The following is a 16,354-nucleotide window of genomic DNA, read 5'->3' as shown; positions in this document are numbered from 1 at the left end:
TGTAGAAATAAAAACATTTTTTCTAATCTGTGGTCATATAAATGCTTTGTCCTGCCTCCAGATTTGTGAAAATGTATCGAATCATCTGATGTGTTCAAGCATGTGTTTCTGTGTGTGTGTGTGTCCGTGTGAGCCTGTCTGTGTACAGACCGAGAAAACAGAGAGCCCTTGACTCCCCATCTTGACAAAGTTGGGTAATTAACGACAGAGCCTATTAAAGGGAGAATATTCAGCCAGTGATAAATGGCTTTAATAACAGGCCCATGTTCTCTCTAACAGAGATAGATCCTGCCGCCACAGTCTCCCTGCCCACCAGATAAAACTACCCATACTCCCATCTCACCACCCTCTTCATCTTGCCTTTTCCCATCGGCAGTCTCGCTCTTTTTCTGTTTTCTCTGGCTTTGTGGTTTCTTTCTCGCTAACTTTTAAATCATTTTTTCTTCTATCTCAAAGACTCGCATTGCTCTGTCGGACAATGCAGCTTTCCGTGAGCTCTGCTTGCAATTTCAGGCTAAAGCCACGTCAAAGCAATCGTATCAAACGAGCTCAAATGTTTTTCCTGTGCGCACAACAGGCATTCTGTGCATCCTCCACATTACGCGGAGCTCTACGATATTTAATAAGCTCAACCAGGTCATCTACCTGCATGCATGTTTGTGTTGCTGCAGTTGCGCTTATGCATGTTTGTCTTGTAAAACATCGTTAGCCTCTTTGTGTAGGGGCCATGCAAATTGGACAGTTAAAAAACGCCAGGGCCGATTTATGTTCCAGTGCAGCCCTTTAACAGGGGCTGTGCTACGGCTTTATGTGTCCTGGTGGGTTTAGGGGCAAGGACTGACCACAGGGGTCACATTCGTCAAAGCCCCCGTATTGTGAGATTGGTCCAGATGTCGGTCCTCATTAGAACAGGCCACGCTGAAAGAGAGGAAATTCAAATGGGTTAGAGTTAAGCAGTCCCACTCCCATCCACAAGGCTGAAAATGTGATGATTGTTGATTGTTTTCTATGCATTTCAGCTCCCTTTAAGTACAGAAAAAAATCATTCTTAGCCAAAAATGGATTGTACCAGTTTTGTCTGTTTTATTTGTCAACTTTTGAGATATATACCTCTGGGTGAACAGAATTTCAATTTCAAAATTGTGTTTCACAGTGCCCCTATTAGTCTGGATGATCCACATGCCTCACTCAAACTCCTTTTCCTGCAGAGGTGCTTATGAAAAAATGACAAGGTTTTGTGATTTGCACACTGTAAATGAAAGATCCTGAAAGACATAGTCTGACATAGAAGTATAAACTATTTGCCATTGAAATGAAATTTAAATATGAAAGCGATTTTAAGTGGAAATGGATGTGTTACAACTTTTTAAAAATGATCTAAATACTGAGGTTCTGTAAGGTCGAGGGAAAAGAAAAATATCATTTGGTTTTAAAAAAAATCTTCTTTTTAAAGTAATATCAACGTAAGGTCAGGAAGGTATGCATGATGCATGTATAATACTTTTAGACTCACTGGACTCTAAAAGTTTGGCTTCAGGTTTGGGTCCTGTTAAGCACACACTCCTTGTCTCTCTCTTACACACACACACAGATATTACTTGACATGTCCCTCTCCAAAGTGTGTGAAGGGTTCTTCATACAGAGGTTGTAGCATCAGGCACTTTCTGTCTCACAGAACTAAAGGCAGCAGGTCCATTAAATACACATGAGAGTCTAATTAGGGCCCCCTTTGTGCAGCTGACTTGGAGGTAGGAGTCACTGGGGAGCGACTTTGCCAGGACCCTGACACCCAGAGAACACACTGTGCAAATTAATAGAGAATGACCAAGGAGTAGCTCTGTGACTGACTGGGACCTCTGCTTCCTTGGAGGCAAAATTGTTCAGAGCTGATTGCTCTCATTAAATTTGTTATAGTGATATAATTATGATAATATGCCTGCGAAATGTGATGACTCTTAGTGTGTGGTGAGTTTGCGTACCATGGTAAATTTGATATGAATGTTTAATATTTATATGGTCCATGTGACCTTTAAATTAAACCAGGGAGAAAATATTGTCAAACTGTGTGTTTTTAGTTTGTGGCCTCAATTTTACGAACTTTCAGTGGTCATTAAAAAAGCAACACGATAGCTTTGTTGTCTCAATGTGACTAATCGTCACCCCCTTTGAGCAATATTAAAATAACTGATCATTTTGCCTATTTGCTCCGAAATTCAAACAGGAAAGGGGATTTAGCTAGCTTTCCTATTATAATTAGGTTGATAATAATGTTGAGTGAATTATTGCACTTTTGTTATTCAGGGGGAAAGTCTTTCCTCTGCTGTGTCACATGAGATATTGGTGTGGACATAATTCTTATTCTGGCAGCAGCACATTGACTGATATTATTTAAATTACACCTCCTTGGGCTAAGTATTCGGAAATACTTTGCAGGGAATTCATCACCAAACGGTGTTGAGAATAAAAGGGACATCGACTCTTGATTACACTGACAAAAATGGCTTTTTTTTCCAAAGGGAAATGACTAATGTTGTTAAGGACAGATGCAGGTATACTGCACACTAAACACTGGTTGAATTTAATCTATAGATGATAAATGAAAGGAAATTGAATGTGGCATTCCTGGCACAAAGCAGGAGAATAGGCCCATGATCTCAAAATAAGTGTAACATGCACACTACTTGTTTTCAAAGTATTTGCTACCCCTACATCCCTATTTCATTTAAACACCTTTAACAAGTGTAAAAAAAAATAAAAATAAGAAAAGTTTAGTGAAATTGCCCATAAAAAGCCTCACCTGATTAAATTTGGATGATCTTCCCTTTAATCTTGTCTCTAACTGCACGACTGCTATATTTCTAAAGCACACCACACCACTACACCAGTCACATCAGTTTCTGCAACCTCTGTCCCTATCCTGGGTCAGTCCAACTTTTCCTGCACCTGGCACGTCTCTCTCTCTGTGCTGTTGGTAATTTTCTTCTTAACGCCGGACTTGAGGCTGCTGTTTTTAAGGCAGAGCCTTATGAGGTCCATTTAAGTGATGACCTATACTTGTGCTTAGCTTCTGCTGAAACCTCTCTGCTAGGTCTCTGTTATCAGTCAGTGCGACTGCCTCCTAGTCTCAATTCCTAGTCATTCTCATTATTGCTTCGCTGACTCCCCTGATCCTGATGCAGGTCCCATCTGAGCTGTGTTTCCAGTACTTCTTCCCTGTCTAATACCTCCCACTTTAATACCTAATACTTTTTCACCAACATGGTGGTGATGCCAGTGTTGAGCTGGTTCTGACTTGGCGCCTTTTGAGATCTGGCTCAATTTTACTATATTTGAGAACCAACTGGATCATTTACATGCAAAGACAAATTACAGTAGACCGAATCCATTGGTTACATCTTCAAATCGTTGGTGACTTTTTTATTGTAGCACCTCCTGTGGCCAATGATGTCAGTGAGACACATCGGCTTTTTAGTTTAGGAAATATATGGAACTACCTGTACATTAGACACTACATTGGTGGAAATGAGGTACTAATAGATCAGCCCATCTCTGATCAGCCTGCCTCAGTCTGCCTTCAGGCTCAAGGCCATCAGCTGAACCAGCCTTGCATCCCTCTAGGTTGGCTTCTGGTCCTCACCTGAGCAGGCTATTCCTCATCCCTCTTCCCTGTCTTCCTGAACTTTGCATGATATCAGTTTGTTCTCTCTCAAGTCTTACTGGCATCTGCACCTGGGTTTATGTGGGGGAGGGAAATACCGTCTGGTCAGTAAAATTAACCCTGTGCATGTAGACAGCCACAGTTTCCCTCTTCAGCCAAACAGCCATGAGCTGCCAACAGAACAAAGGTTTACACCATCCCATGGAGCACCTGAGGGACCAAATCCTCCACAACCTGCATAGTCTCACTCACATCATGGGGTGACAAGATCCAGCAAAACTTCAAAGACAATGTGGGAAACATTAGTAATGTAATATCTAACTTAAAAAGTAAACATATGGAAACAATGCAGGTTACAGGTTTGCCATTTAGTGTGTATACAAATATATTTCATTTGAATTCAACTTTCCATCACTGTTTCTACAGTCAGAGGTCAAAGAAGGCTGAGGGTCAGCGGGACGAGGCCAGTCCCAGCTCCAAGTAACAGGCTCCCCACCTCCACCCCAGTGGAGTAGCCGACTAACTTCTTTCTCCCCGATCTGTCTCCACAGGTCCCGGCAGTGGTAGGCGCTGTTCCCGACCCATGGAGGGCTGCATCAGTACCATGGCAGGATTGTGATGGGAGTGTCCTTTGATGGATGTTGGCCAGGTGTTCTTCATTGCCAGGACTCCAACACCCTCTTCCTGACCAGGAGGGAAATACAGCGTACCAGAATGATGCCAACAATATGCATTGTTGGAGTCAGAGTGGGTGGTCAGTTGTGTGCATGGGGACATTCAGCGGCATCCAGTAGTGCTGCTGCAGATAACGTTTAAGGGAAAAAAACACACAGAGTAAAGGTTGCAGCCCAGCAACGTCAGGAGCTCTTGTACAACAGAGGGACTAGACTTAGGCAACTGCTCCCTTCTTTCAGCTCAAAATTACTGTTGCTGGGTGGTTGACGTCCACTATGAGGTGGTGCGGTCGGACAGGGGAGGAGCCACAGAGATATTTCACCTCAACCTCCTCAAAGCCAAAGTAGGCTGCATATGCTGCTGCCTACTTGATGCCAACATCAACTATTTTCGCTATTACCTCCTGGGACGGTCATTAACCGCATGCTCAGACCACACCCCGCTGTAGAGGCTCCATCGCTTTATGTATGGATGCCAACACCCGTATCAACCTGTGATATCTGGCTTTGCAGCCCTTTAAGTTGAAGGTAATCCATAGGCCAGGGGCACAGATTGCTCTGGCCAATTTTCTCTCCCACTGGTGGGGGGGTGAGTAGGCTTAGCCGGATGGGTCCCCAGCATCAGTAGAGGTGGAGGTGTGTGGCGAGATGTAATCTGCGGCTCCACTGCAGGGAAGGGGTGGTGCAGTGGGGTGGAGGGCCAGTGGAGGCTGGCAGGACAGCTGAAAGCAATTCATTAATTACGCTCTCCCTATTTTAGTGACGCCAAGACATGGAGGAAAAAAGAACAGGTGGAGACAGGAAGCTGTTGGGACGAGGGGCACAAATAATTGTAAATAAAAAACACTGTCACAGGTACACTGGCTGTCTTAGCTCCTCACTGAGGTCACACAGTCTTTCAAAAGTCGTTTTGCAGACTTATTCAGTTGTAAAGCCTCGCCTAGAAGATTTACAGCTACATTTGACAAAATCAATCTGCCGCTTAACCTTTAGCCGTACTCCAGGCAATGTGGAGTGTTCTTTTGTCTTACACAGGTGTAGCACAGTCAAGTGAAATCCTTTGACCACTGAATGAGAACTTAATGTTGTACCCAAGTGACTGAAACAGCAGTGATTTAGCTTCTGTCCACTGACATATTGAAGGGACTAAATATGAATTTTACATTTTATACTTGTACTTGTATTTCACCTTGGGGAGATGTTTTTTCACTCTGACATTAAGGGTCAGTTTTTGATTAGTCATTGCCAAAAAGAAGAGCCATTATAATATATCACTTATATATTTTGTACTGAAAAATGATTATGTGTGATATTACAGTAAATCATGAAAACCTTTAAATTAACCTTTTTTTTAGTAAGGAGTGAGAAAGAGAGACTCGCCTGACTCACCTGTACAGCTGGCATTGAGTTCTTTGAACTCCAGCAGCCTCCCACACTTCTCTCCACTACGCTACACTTTTCTCTTCTCCTGCTGTGACAGCTTTGGCCTTTAAGCTCAGCACTGTTATCACATTTTAACAAGCGTGTCATTAACGTTGTCTCGCCGAGCTTTCTGTCGCAGTGACAGACAGCTGTTTTGACACACCCTGCCTCTTGCAGTTGCAGGGCTGACTTACAATAATGCATTACTAAAAATGTCAGTGGCTCCATTTAACTTTATTCGTTTTAAAGCCAGTGGTAAAGGTTTTTATTACCCACTTTATTGAACACCTTACGGTGAGATGGTGCTGTCTAAATTGTATTATATATTATAAACTTCTACAAGTATGTGGCAGCAGCTGCACAGGAATGTAGAGCACACATTTGCTCTTTATGGTACACAGTCCAATGGAAATGACTGTACAGATAATGTGCTTGTTCTTATTTGTGGATCACTGCGCACTCACATGTATGACCACGCTGGCCAAATGATAGTCTGCTCTGTTCACCTTTTGAATGCCAATATTTCTTAAGCATGCCTTACCTGAGCATAGAGTTACAGTGCACATTAAGTGATCTTTAACCTCAGATTTCTGGCCAACAAGCAATAATCCAACACCATCTTACTCTTTTCAGTTTCTAATGCTGTTCTATAACAGTTCCATTTCTGAACTTACTCTAATGTAATGGTAGGCTGTTAGTTTTTAACATAAAGCTACCATTCTTGCAATATTATAGCCACTTGTGCAGAAGGTTTATGTGTCTAGGCAGTTCTACACTTTTTGATAATACCCGTCCTCAATCTTGTCTGTGTGTTCCTTTTATGTAATGTAATTATGAACAGCAATACCCATCAATGTACCAGCTGTCTCACTACAATATCTCCTTAGTCTGGACTTTCTCACTGACCCTGAAGATGTCGGTAGTCTAAAAAAAAATAAGTAAGGGTAAAATGGAATCATCAAACAAAATCCTCTTTAAAAAAGCCACAAAGCATGCGTCATCCCATTTCAACAACATATTAAAGATTTTGCTATGGAGCAAACTCCGTTTCTCCAAGTACCCAAAATGAATTACATTGTGGATTATCGCGTAATTATGGATCTTTCCAAAGACTGATAGAACCGGAAAATTGAGTTCTGAATATTTCATAATGCATAGCACCATCTTTGTAGAGGAAATTATTTAGGGATAGCATGCTCATTTGCAGAATGGATAAAGGTTCATTGCGAGTCACTAGAGTGCAGTAATTGGAAAGCTCCTGTGATTCAAAGGAATCATTCAGAGATGAGCGTGTCTCCTGGATAGCTGTGTAGTACTCCATTAATCTTCAGTCACACACCCAAAACTATCAGCTACCATCCAAACCTATCAAGCTGTTGGCATATACCATATTTGTGCCGCATATAAATCACAGTTATACAACAAATGTGATAAATGTGCACTTTATCCTTTTTTTATCCCTCTGCAGATGAGCTCTGGCACTCTCCCAACCTCAGCCACCATGAACACAGCAAGGAAACGGTAACTCTTGTAACCTTACATATGACGTTTTTTTTTGTAAGTCTTTATTTATTTCTTTTTCTTAAGTGTGGATCCTTTTAATGCACAGACAAGTAGAATTATCACAATATCAGCATTACATTACATGAAATATCGTCATCACCAAGGACAAACCAAACAATTTAAGGTTGGATAAACTACTCACTTAGGTGAACACTCTGACTGGGATCTAAAAGGATAATTTTGTCGCCTCTAGAAAACATATGAAGAAATGCCAGTTTTGAAAAATGTCATCTTTAAAAGGCAAATCTAAATGTCAGAGAGATAGATCCTTTACACAAAGAGAGCACTGCCTTCTGGGTAGTACACAGAAAGGCTTGAGAATAATATATTTTTCCCCCCAGTTGAAATGAACTACAATTACCCATCATCAAGCATATAAAGCAGTACCCTCGCATTCACAGTCTCATAGCCTGGGGAGGAGAGTGGTCACTGTTTGCAACATTAGTCAGGGAAAAGAACAAAAGGAAAATGTGTTTTGCTTTGTCACAAAATTGACTTTGCTGTGTTGTGATGTGAAGTATGTCACTGAGATGTTATGGAATATACTGAATTCATATAATGGACCAGAGGCAGGTAGTGTTAGGTGCTGCAAAGTTTTAAATAGGATGTTAGCATAGGCTGGAGGAGCTTTAACAAAAGTTAAACAAAATAAGCTCCAAGCAAGCTTCTAATAACTGACCTCCACCTATCAGTCCTTGTAGTTATGCATTTTCTATCACCTGCCCAGGTTAGGAAGTGGGGATAAAAACTCAAGTAATCAAACAATATTTGCATTAATTGCAAAAAGACTAAAGGTGAAACTTTTTTCCTCTTCCATTCACCATAAATATGGAAACATACACTGTGCATTTGTATTTTCATCAATGTCAGTGACTGTAGCATCTCCTACCCCATTCTCCCACCCTGTGCCTGCTCAGGAAACAGTCATATATTTATGATTGGCAGCTGATTTCCAAGCAACAAAGTTAAACTGCAGAAGGAAAACAGGAAAAAATAATTAGCGAAACAGCAGCTCAGTCCAATTTAAACCTGATGACACTAACATAAAGGAAAACTCATAATCTGATCCATAATCAAGCAGAGCACTTTTAATGGGAGCAGTATGTCTGTGAAGGTTCTCAGTCATCCAGGTCATCGTAGTCAAAGGAGCTTGCAAAGAAAAGCGTCTGGACTTCTTTAAGTTGCTTGAAGACGTTTCACCTCTCATCCGAGAAGCTTCTTCAGTTCTAAGGTCAAATGGTGGAGAGTCCCAGATATAAACCTAGTGGGAGTGACCCCCCACAGAGGGACAAAAGGACCCCCTGATGATCCTCTAATCGCCTGAGCCAAGGTGTGAAACTGGGTGTGGGTCCCAATCAGCCAGAGTTTCGGGTGTGTTCATTGTGAAACCTGGCCCCACCTTATCATGCGAATTCCTGAGGTCAGATGGCCCAGGATGTGAGTGGGCGTTAAGGCGTCTGGGAAGGGATCTCAAAACTGGATTATAGATGGCAGAGAGTTGGTGTCGTAAACCCCCGCCTCTGTTCAAAGATGGTCGCTCACAGTGGACATAAATGGCTTCTTTCACTCCTCTTTCAAACCATCTGTCCTCTCTGTCCAAAATGTGAACATTGGCATCCTCGAAAGAGTGTCCTTTATCCTTAAGATGCAGATGGACTGCTGAGTCTTGTCCTGTGGAGGTGGCTCTTCTGTGTTGTGCCATGCGCTTGTGAAGTGGCTGTTTGGTCTCTCCAATGTAGAGGTCTGAGCATTCCTCGCTACACTGTACAGCATACACCACATTGTTAAGTTTGTGTTTTGGCGTTTTGTCTTTCGGGTGAACCAGTTTCTGTCTGAGCGTGTTGCTGGGTCTGAAATGCATCCAAGGATGTTATGCTTGGAGAAAACTCTCCTGAGTTTCTCTGATACACCGGCTACATAGGGGATGACAGTGTTGTTGCGTCTGTCCTTCTTATCCTTCCTCGCTGGTGTCCGGTCTTCTTTTCTTTAGAAAAAGACATCCCGGTGCATTTCAGACCCAGCAACACGCTCAGACAAAAACTGGACAGAGAGGACAGATGGTTTGAAAGAGGAGTGAAAGAAGCCATTTATGTCCACTGTGAGCGACCATCTTTGAACAGAGGCGGGGGTTTACGACACCAACTCTCTGCCATCTATAATCCAGTTTTGAGATCCCTTCCCAGACGCCTTAACGCCCACTCACATCCTGGGCCATCTGACCTCAGGAATTCGCATGATAAGGTGGGGCCAGGTTTCACAATGAACTCACCCGAAACTCTGGCTGATTTGGACCCACACCCAGTTTCACACCTTGGCTCAGGCGATTAGAGGATCATCAGGGGGTCCTTTTGTCCCTCTGTGGGGGGTCACTCCCACTAGGTTTATATCTGGGATTCTCCACCATTTGACCTTAGAACTGAAGAAGCTTCTCGGATGAGAGGTGAAACGTCTTCAAGCAACTTAAAGAAGTCCAGACGCTTTTCTTTGCAAGCTCCTTTGACTTTAATGGGAGCAGGTCACAGTAAAAAGGGGGAGGGAACAACCACTTTTGCAAACATAACACAACATTTGGCAGGATAGAGGATGAGTTTGAGATAGAGAGAAAATTAATCCCACAATACTTTGTGTAATTTCAAAAAAGAAATTGTTGTTCTAGTTTTTGAATTGCATGCATTTGTTTGATATTTAGACTGTTTGTGATCATTCTCATGTGTCTGCAGAAACAAAAGTTTTTCACAAGGCCATCTCTTAAGATTTTTTATGTAATTTTTGTTTGTTTTGGTTTGGTTATTTTTACATCCCACTCTCCTTGTAGGGTGAACAAGGAGAAGTTGCTTACAGCAACATTGCTGTGTGTTTTAAACTATAAATTAAATATTGCATTTTGATACAAAACAGAGAGTGTTGGCTTAAAGTGGTTTACATCTCTGGGCCTAACTGATTCATCAAAGTTTGCAGCTAAAATATTTCATAGTACAGAATTTTCTTTTCTAGTTTTTTCTTCTTCTTTTTTTAATCTGATGCATGAAAGCCATGTTGTGTTTCTTTTTTCTTTTCTTTGTGTATATGGTGAGGTGGGGGGGATCACAGCTCAAGCAAGCAGAGCAGCATGCCTTATTTGAGTTTATATTTTACAAATTGACAAATATACAAATGGTAAATGAATACCTGACTACATCTTTCTTTGGTCATCAGTTTCAAAGTTGGAATCCTGATACTTCTCAGTGGGAAAATATCTGAAAAGAACTGACTGTCAGTCAATGTAGGTAAGTAACTGAATGAAGATTTGGAAAAAAGGCAGAAGAAGAAAAAATGCATGAAGAAGAGAAAAGTGAGGTGCAAGTGGAGATGAAGACGGGAAAAGACTGGAGTCAAAGACTAAGACGGGAGAGATGGCGATCGAGGCGAAAGAAAGCAAGACTCTGCTCCGACTGTCCTGGGTCACATGTTTTTATATTAATGGTTGAGGTCTTGTGTCAGGTCAGGGAGAGCTAATCTTAACTCTCTTGCTGGAGGGCACCTTCAACCCATGGGGCATCTGGGTATCTCGTCAACCCAACAGTGAACCACCGGGCTCTTCTCTTAGCATGCAAATGAGACAAGAACAAATGTCCCATCACTTCTGGGGCTCCATGTCCCAAAGTGCTTAACACTCTTCCTGTCAACCCCCCACACCCCACCCCACTCCAGCTGCTTCAAAAAGCCCCTCCTGCACATCCTTCACTCTTTTTTTCTCCTCCCTCTGATGTTCTTTAAATGAGCTTCCCAACTCCACTTCTTTCTCACAATTCAATTTTACAAGGCCATTATCCTGGGTGTAATGTGGAGGTTAAATATATCGGGGCAGACATTATGTGAAAATAATTAGTGCTAATGAATAATGCACTCATTCAGCTGATGAAGGATGGTTGTCAGGGTAATGGAGTACAAGGGAGGGGCCCCTCTGACAAATGAAATTAAAATATTTAAACACTGTTTTACGATATTATCCGGCCCTCACACTCTTTCCCTGTTACGCACTCGCTATATGGAGCAGGCAAGCCTCCATGTGACATGATAGTTGTGCCATTACTCACGCACAACATCTGTCTCACCAGAGGCCCTGATACAAGGCCCATGCTTTTGCAGTACCTCACACCACAGCTCATCATCCCTGCCCTGATAATCACGCTGATGGCTTTAGAGATGGCGCTCTTATTGACAGTCGATGTCACCCTGCCAGATTATATTTTCTTCACTTTATTTATTGCCACTGCACTCATTCTGCCTCTTAGGATCTCATTCTGCGCCCATCATGTGACAATGAAGGATGTAGGTTTTAAATTGCCTGGTTTACAGCGCTCTCCCAGTCATTTGGCCTGTTCCAATCAATAATGGTAGACTAAGCACTCCGTGACAGATAAATGGTAAAGCATCAACACAACCTTATTAGACATAATGGGTAGATGAAAATATAGGAAAGTGCCTTTGACAGAGGACAGAAAGTGCATGAACTAATAATATATATTGCTTATTTCTTCATGCACCAAACTCTGCTTGATGAACCTTCAAACACCTATTTCCACCTACACCTACTTGAACTTCAGCCATTCTAGCATTTTGGTTTACTCTGGTTTCAACATAAAGTCTTTAAGATTGTGGTCAGTAATCCAATATATCAGAGTCGTCAAAGGCTGACAGAAAGTGGTGTATGTTTAAATAAGACTCCAGCCTATCCCCATTGTTTTGATTTAACCATGCTCCTGTGTAGTGATGAACACATTCCCCTTAAACACAAAAGATCCCTGGTTCAAGACCAGGACAAGACGCAAACCCAATAGTATACTCCCATTGCTGGTCCCAAGACCAGAAAAATTGGAGCATTGCATCAGGAAGGGAATTTGGTATAGATCAAACTTGCAGATCCACCACTGTGGCGATTCCCTCCAGAACTATGCAACATCTGTTGTACAGTAGGTGAAAACAACAGTGGTTGCTGGTGCAACTAATGTCAGTTAGTTGTAATGGAAATGTGAATAGGCTCAGGCTGTACTTGCTGACAATGACAACACTATCATGCTGATGTGATGTGATCCCTCCTAATTTATTTTCTTTGTAAGTATGCTAAACATGTAAACATTACACAATGTAAACATCATGTCACAGAGTAACAAATTACAGATTCAAATTTGGACCTGGAGATGTTATGAGGATTCGTTTGTTTTTTTTTTTCGTTTTTTTTTCTTTTCTTTTGGAAGTGACATCAGAAACAGCAGCATGTGACATCACGTGATGGCGGAGCTTCAGTTCATCCTTTGTCATCCTTTTTTTTTTTTTTTTTTTTTTTTTTAATAGGACAGGGGGAAAGAATGAAAGAAAGAGGGGGAGAGGAAGAAAGAAAACCAAAGGGGAGAAGAGACGGTGAGAAGGGGGGGAAGAGAGAAAAAAAAAAAAAAACTCCTGGGTCACCTGTATGGAGAGAAAGAAAAACAAAAAAAAACAGGGGAGACAGCAAACAACAAAGAGCAACATAATAATAAAAAAAAAAAGCACCATCACAATAAACTAGCTAGTCATAGATATCAATAGTTACTAAATAATAAACGATATTGTGCAGCACGCAAGATAGACAGCGCACAGTGTGCTTTGAGGCAGCAGCCAAGAAAGCTGTAGTCCGCATCTGTGAATACCCATGTGTACACCTGTGTGCATACCTGTGTGGATCAGCATGCTTGCATTCCAAAGGTTTCTCCATGTAATGATCTGCTAGAGAGTGTGGGGAGCCACAGCCCTGTCCTCTATGGTATCAAGCAGGTATGGAGGAGATCAAAACTCCAGACATCCAGAGGCCCCCAGAACACAAGAGACCAAGGAAGACCCACAGAGGGGCAGCGGCGCCACTGTCCCAGTAAGAGCTAAGGAGAGTCCCAGATGAGAGCTCATTCAGCAGCCGCGGAGCAGAAGCCAGGGGGAGTTGCAGTGACGCGCCCGTGAGCTCCGCCGGCAGCCAGCTGTGCCTGAGTGACCGAGCCCCAGGCCGAGAGGCCGGGGGCACCCCACCTCCATGAGGATTCGTTCTAAAGAAAGCAGATATATTTACTGCAAAACTTTAAACCTGTGGGTGCTAAAAGTTGTTATTAAGTTCAACAGTCGAAGTGAATGGGCTTATCTGCATTCTTTCCTGTGGTCACACGTTCTTGGTGTCAACTGAAAAAAAAGATCAAGGATGTAAAAACTCACAGGTTTTCCAAACTATCAGAACATTGGAGATGTCATCAGATCATCCAGAGACAGACAGATGCCCTGGTCATGCCACACATGACAAGAAGAGCTGCTGCTGCTACATTGCAAGCCCCAATCTGAGCAGCAATGACCCTCCTGGGAGTGATGGAAAACTCACCTGCTGATGTGACGGTCCAGCTGGAACATCCACTCGACAAAGGTGTTACTTTCCTGTTGAAACACAGACAGGGAGGAAGCAACTGTTTGCTCCTCCTGTCGTACGCCAGCATGCCCTGAGCATAGCATGAGGCAAACTGTGTGTTATAACTGCATGTATGGTGTGTTTACCTTTAGCTGTGTTTAGTTTTTTCCATTCCCTGTACAACCATGGTTGGTGATCTCTGCCAGGGCTACCATTTGTCTCTGATTCTTTTTATAACTTTTAGGACAATAATTTCTAGGTGTAGCCAAAGGGTGGAGGCTGGTTTAAGGATATGATCTCTGTTTTTCTCAGATGATGTGGTTTTGTTGGTTTTACACTGGGGCATTTTCCAGCCAAATGTGAAGTATATGGGATGAGAATTAGCATCTCCAAGTCTGAAGCTATGGTTCTCTGTTGGCAACGAGTGGAGCACTGATTCAGGGTTTGAACTGCTGCCCCAAATGGAGTAGTTTAAGTAAGAGTAGTTTAAATAAGTATTACTGATGATGACACTGCGCTGGTTGGTTGTGGTGAAGAGAGAGCTGAGCACGAATGTGAATCTGGTGATTTAACAGTTGATCTGTGTTCTTGCCCGCCCCTGTGGTCACAGGTTCTGGGTATCAACTGAAAAGAAAGATCAAGGATGCAAGCAGCAGAAATGATTTTTCTCTCAAGGGTGTTGGAAATAGAGGCATTTGGCCATTTAGGAGTCACTCAGAGTAGAGCCACTACTTCTCCTCATCGAAAGGTGTTTTGGGCATGCAATGGAGGTCCCAAGTACACGCTGGAGAGATTATATGCCCAAGCTGGCCAGTTGCATATTTATTTCAGTTATTGTATATTTGACTGATATAATCCACGAATCCAAGACAAATAGTGTTTAATTGAAATTATTTTTAAAAATTGTGATACTTCAATAGACAAAAGCTAAATAAGCTGATAAATAACAATGTAGTTTGTATTTGTAAATCTGAAAGTAATATTACATAAACTGTGCAAAAATACTGGCAGATAATAAAAAAGCTACTCTTTTTTCTTCTTTAGATTACATTAATTACATAATTAATAAGACTTTAAGAAGAAATAAGGTTTGCTATTATTATTTTGGTGTTATATTTAATTTCATACAGTAAATTGTTCTTGGATACCTCCATCGGTCGTCCACGTATGTTAACTATGTCAGTAGGATGAGTGTTAACAAATTAAAGGTGGGTCTGTGGCTGAGTAGGAACAACCCACACACACCATACCCTGCTACATCTTGCAACTTTCTTTTCTTAACTCTTATTTTGCATTTTGGCAGCATATACATTTGACTTGCAAAACAGACCTAATTACAGGGCCTGCAGTATGCAAGCCACACATCAAACATTAAGTTACAGTAGAAGCCTGTGATCCCAGTCACATACTCTCTCCCTCTTTTTTTCTTCTGCCCTCCCTTGCCTCTGCACACCAGAAACACTGATTGTAACAGGGACATTAAAGGGGAATTACAGCGAAACAATTTACACTTAATGTAGCAGTCGTATGAACGGGGAAGAAAGATGGACAAAGAAATAGCCGTATTAATAATACATGTTTTAATTAAGCAGCTGGGAATGCAAGGAGCAGGATCAAGGGAACAGACAGACAATGAAAGAAGAACTCGAAAGGAGGGAAGCGGTGAGAGAAAGACGGACGAAGAAAAAGAACTGAAAATGAGAGAGCGAATGACAGAGAAAGAGTAAAACAAAGCGGAGCATAAAAAGTAGAGGAGGGAGGAGGATTGGAATATGGTGCTGCGCGTTTCCTGCAAACCGTGATTCATGGGCAGTAAATATGCAAAGCCTGATGGCCATAAGGCAATCAGAGGAGCGCCACTCATCTACATGTTGCACAGTGGGCTATAATCCATCTGAGGGGCAAGGAATAATGATACCAGGAAGCAGGAATAAGAGCAGGGTCTGTTTATTACCTCAGACAGATCCATAATGCATACAGATGTGAGGGAGGCACACAGCTGCCTCTGGCCAGAGAACTCTATTGAAAAGTAGAGACAGTAATATTGTGTTTAGTGTAATGAAAGACAATCTGATTGAAGCACCTATTAAGGCAAATAAGACTGCTGTCGTATGAGGTTTAAGTGCTGGAGCTGTAACGATCACTGACAGGGTGGAGAAGAGCTGGGGTGGATACCAAAGGAGCAGGAGGCACCGATCCAACACCTCAAAGGCAACAGCAAGGTCACCAATAAATAACATGGGTAATGCAATATGAATGTGCACTCGTGCAAAGTGAAATGTAAGGTAATAATATGGTCCAAATATGCACATTTAAGACCTTGCTCGCTGTTAAGAGCATACCAGCGCAGATAAAATGTATGACCGGCAATAAAGCAGTAATTTGAATTCTTTGGTGTCATTGTGTTTACTTTTCTTTATTTGCAAAGACACCCCCACATTCACACTCACTCTTGAACACAAAGGCCTTCTTCCCCGTCTTCTCACAGAGGACATTAACACCAGGATCCTAGTGGTGCTAGAGTAAAGTAATAAATTGTGTTGAACATTGATAAACTAATGCAATTACCTGCAGGGCAAGCCAGTCAGCTAATTTAAAGATACCAGGTTTGTTCATGGGGTGGGAGGCACCGAA

At 42.1% G+C, this 16,354-nt stretch overlaps 1 long non-coding RNA gene across 1 annotated transcript in view; it reads left to right on the top strand.

Annotated features, from left to right (window-relative positions):
• LOC113020848 (uncharacterized) overlaps positions 1–16,107 on the top strand; it is an 82,670-nt gene extending 66,563 nt beyond the window's left edge. Inside the window, exons 5-8 of the long non-coding RNA XR_013901941.1 lie at positions 4,210–4,412; positions 7,223–7,275; positions 10,513–10,583; positions 13,111–16,107. This is a non-coding gene — a long non-coding RNA (uncharacterized LOC113020848). The remainder of the gene's footprint in view (positions 1–4,209; positions 4,413–7,222; positions 7,276–10,512; positions 10,584–13,110) is intronic.
• Positions 16,108–16,354: the final 247 nt, after the last annotated feature.

Source organism: Astatotilapia calliptera, chromosome 1 (genome assembly GCF_964374335.1).
Source record: "Astatotilapia calliptera chromosome 1, fAstCal68.1, whole genome shotgun sequence".
Lineage (NCBI taxonomy): Eukaryota > Metazoa > Chordata > Actinopteri > Cichliformes > Cichlidae > Astatotilapia > Astatotilapia calliptera.
Note: the sequence above shows the minus strand (reverse complement) of the source record. Positions and strands in the feature narration are given on the sequence as shown.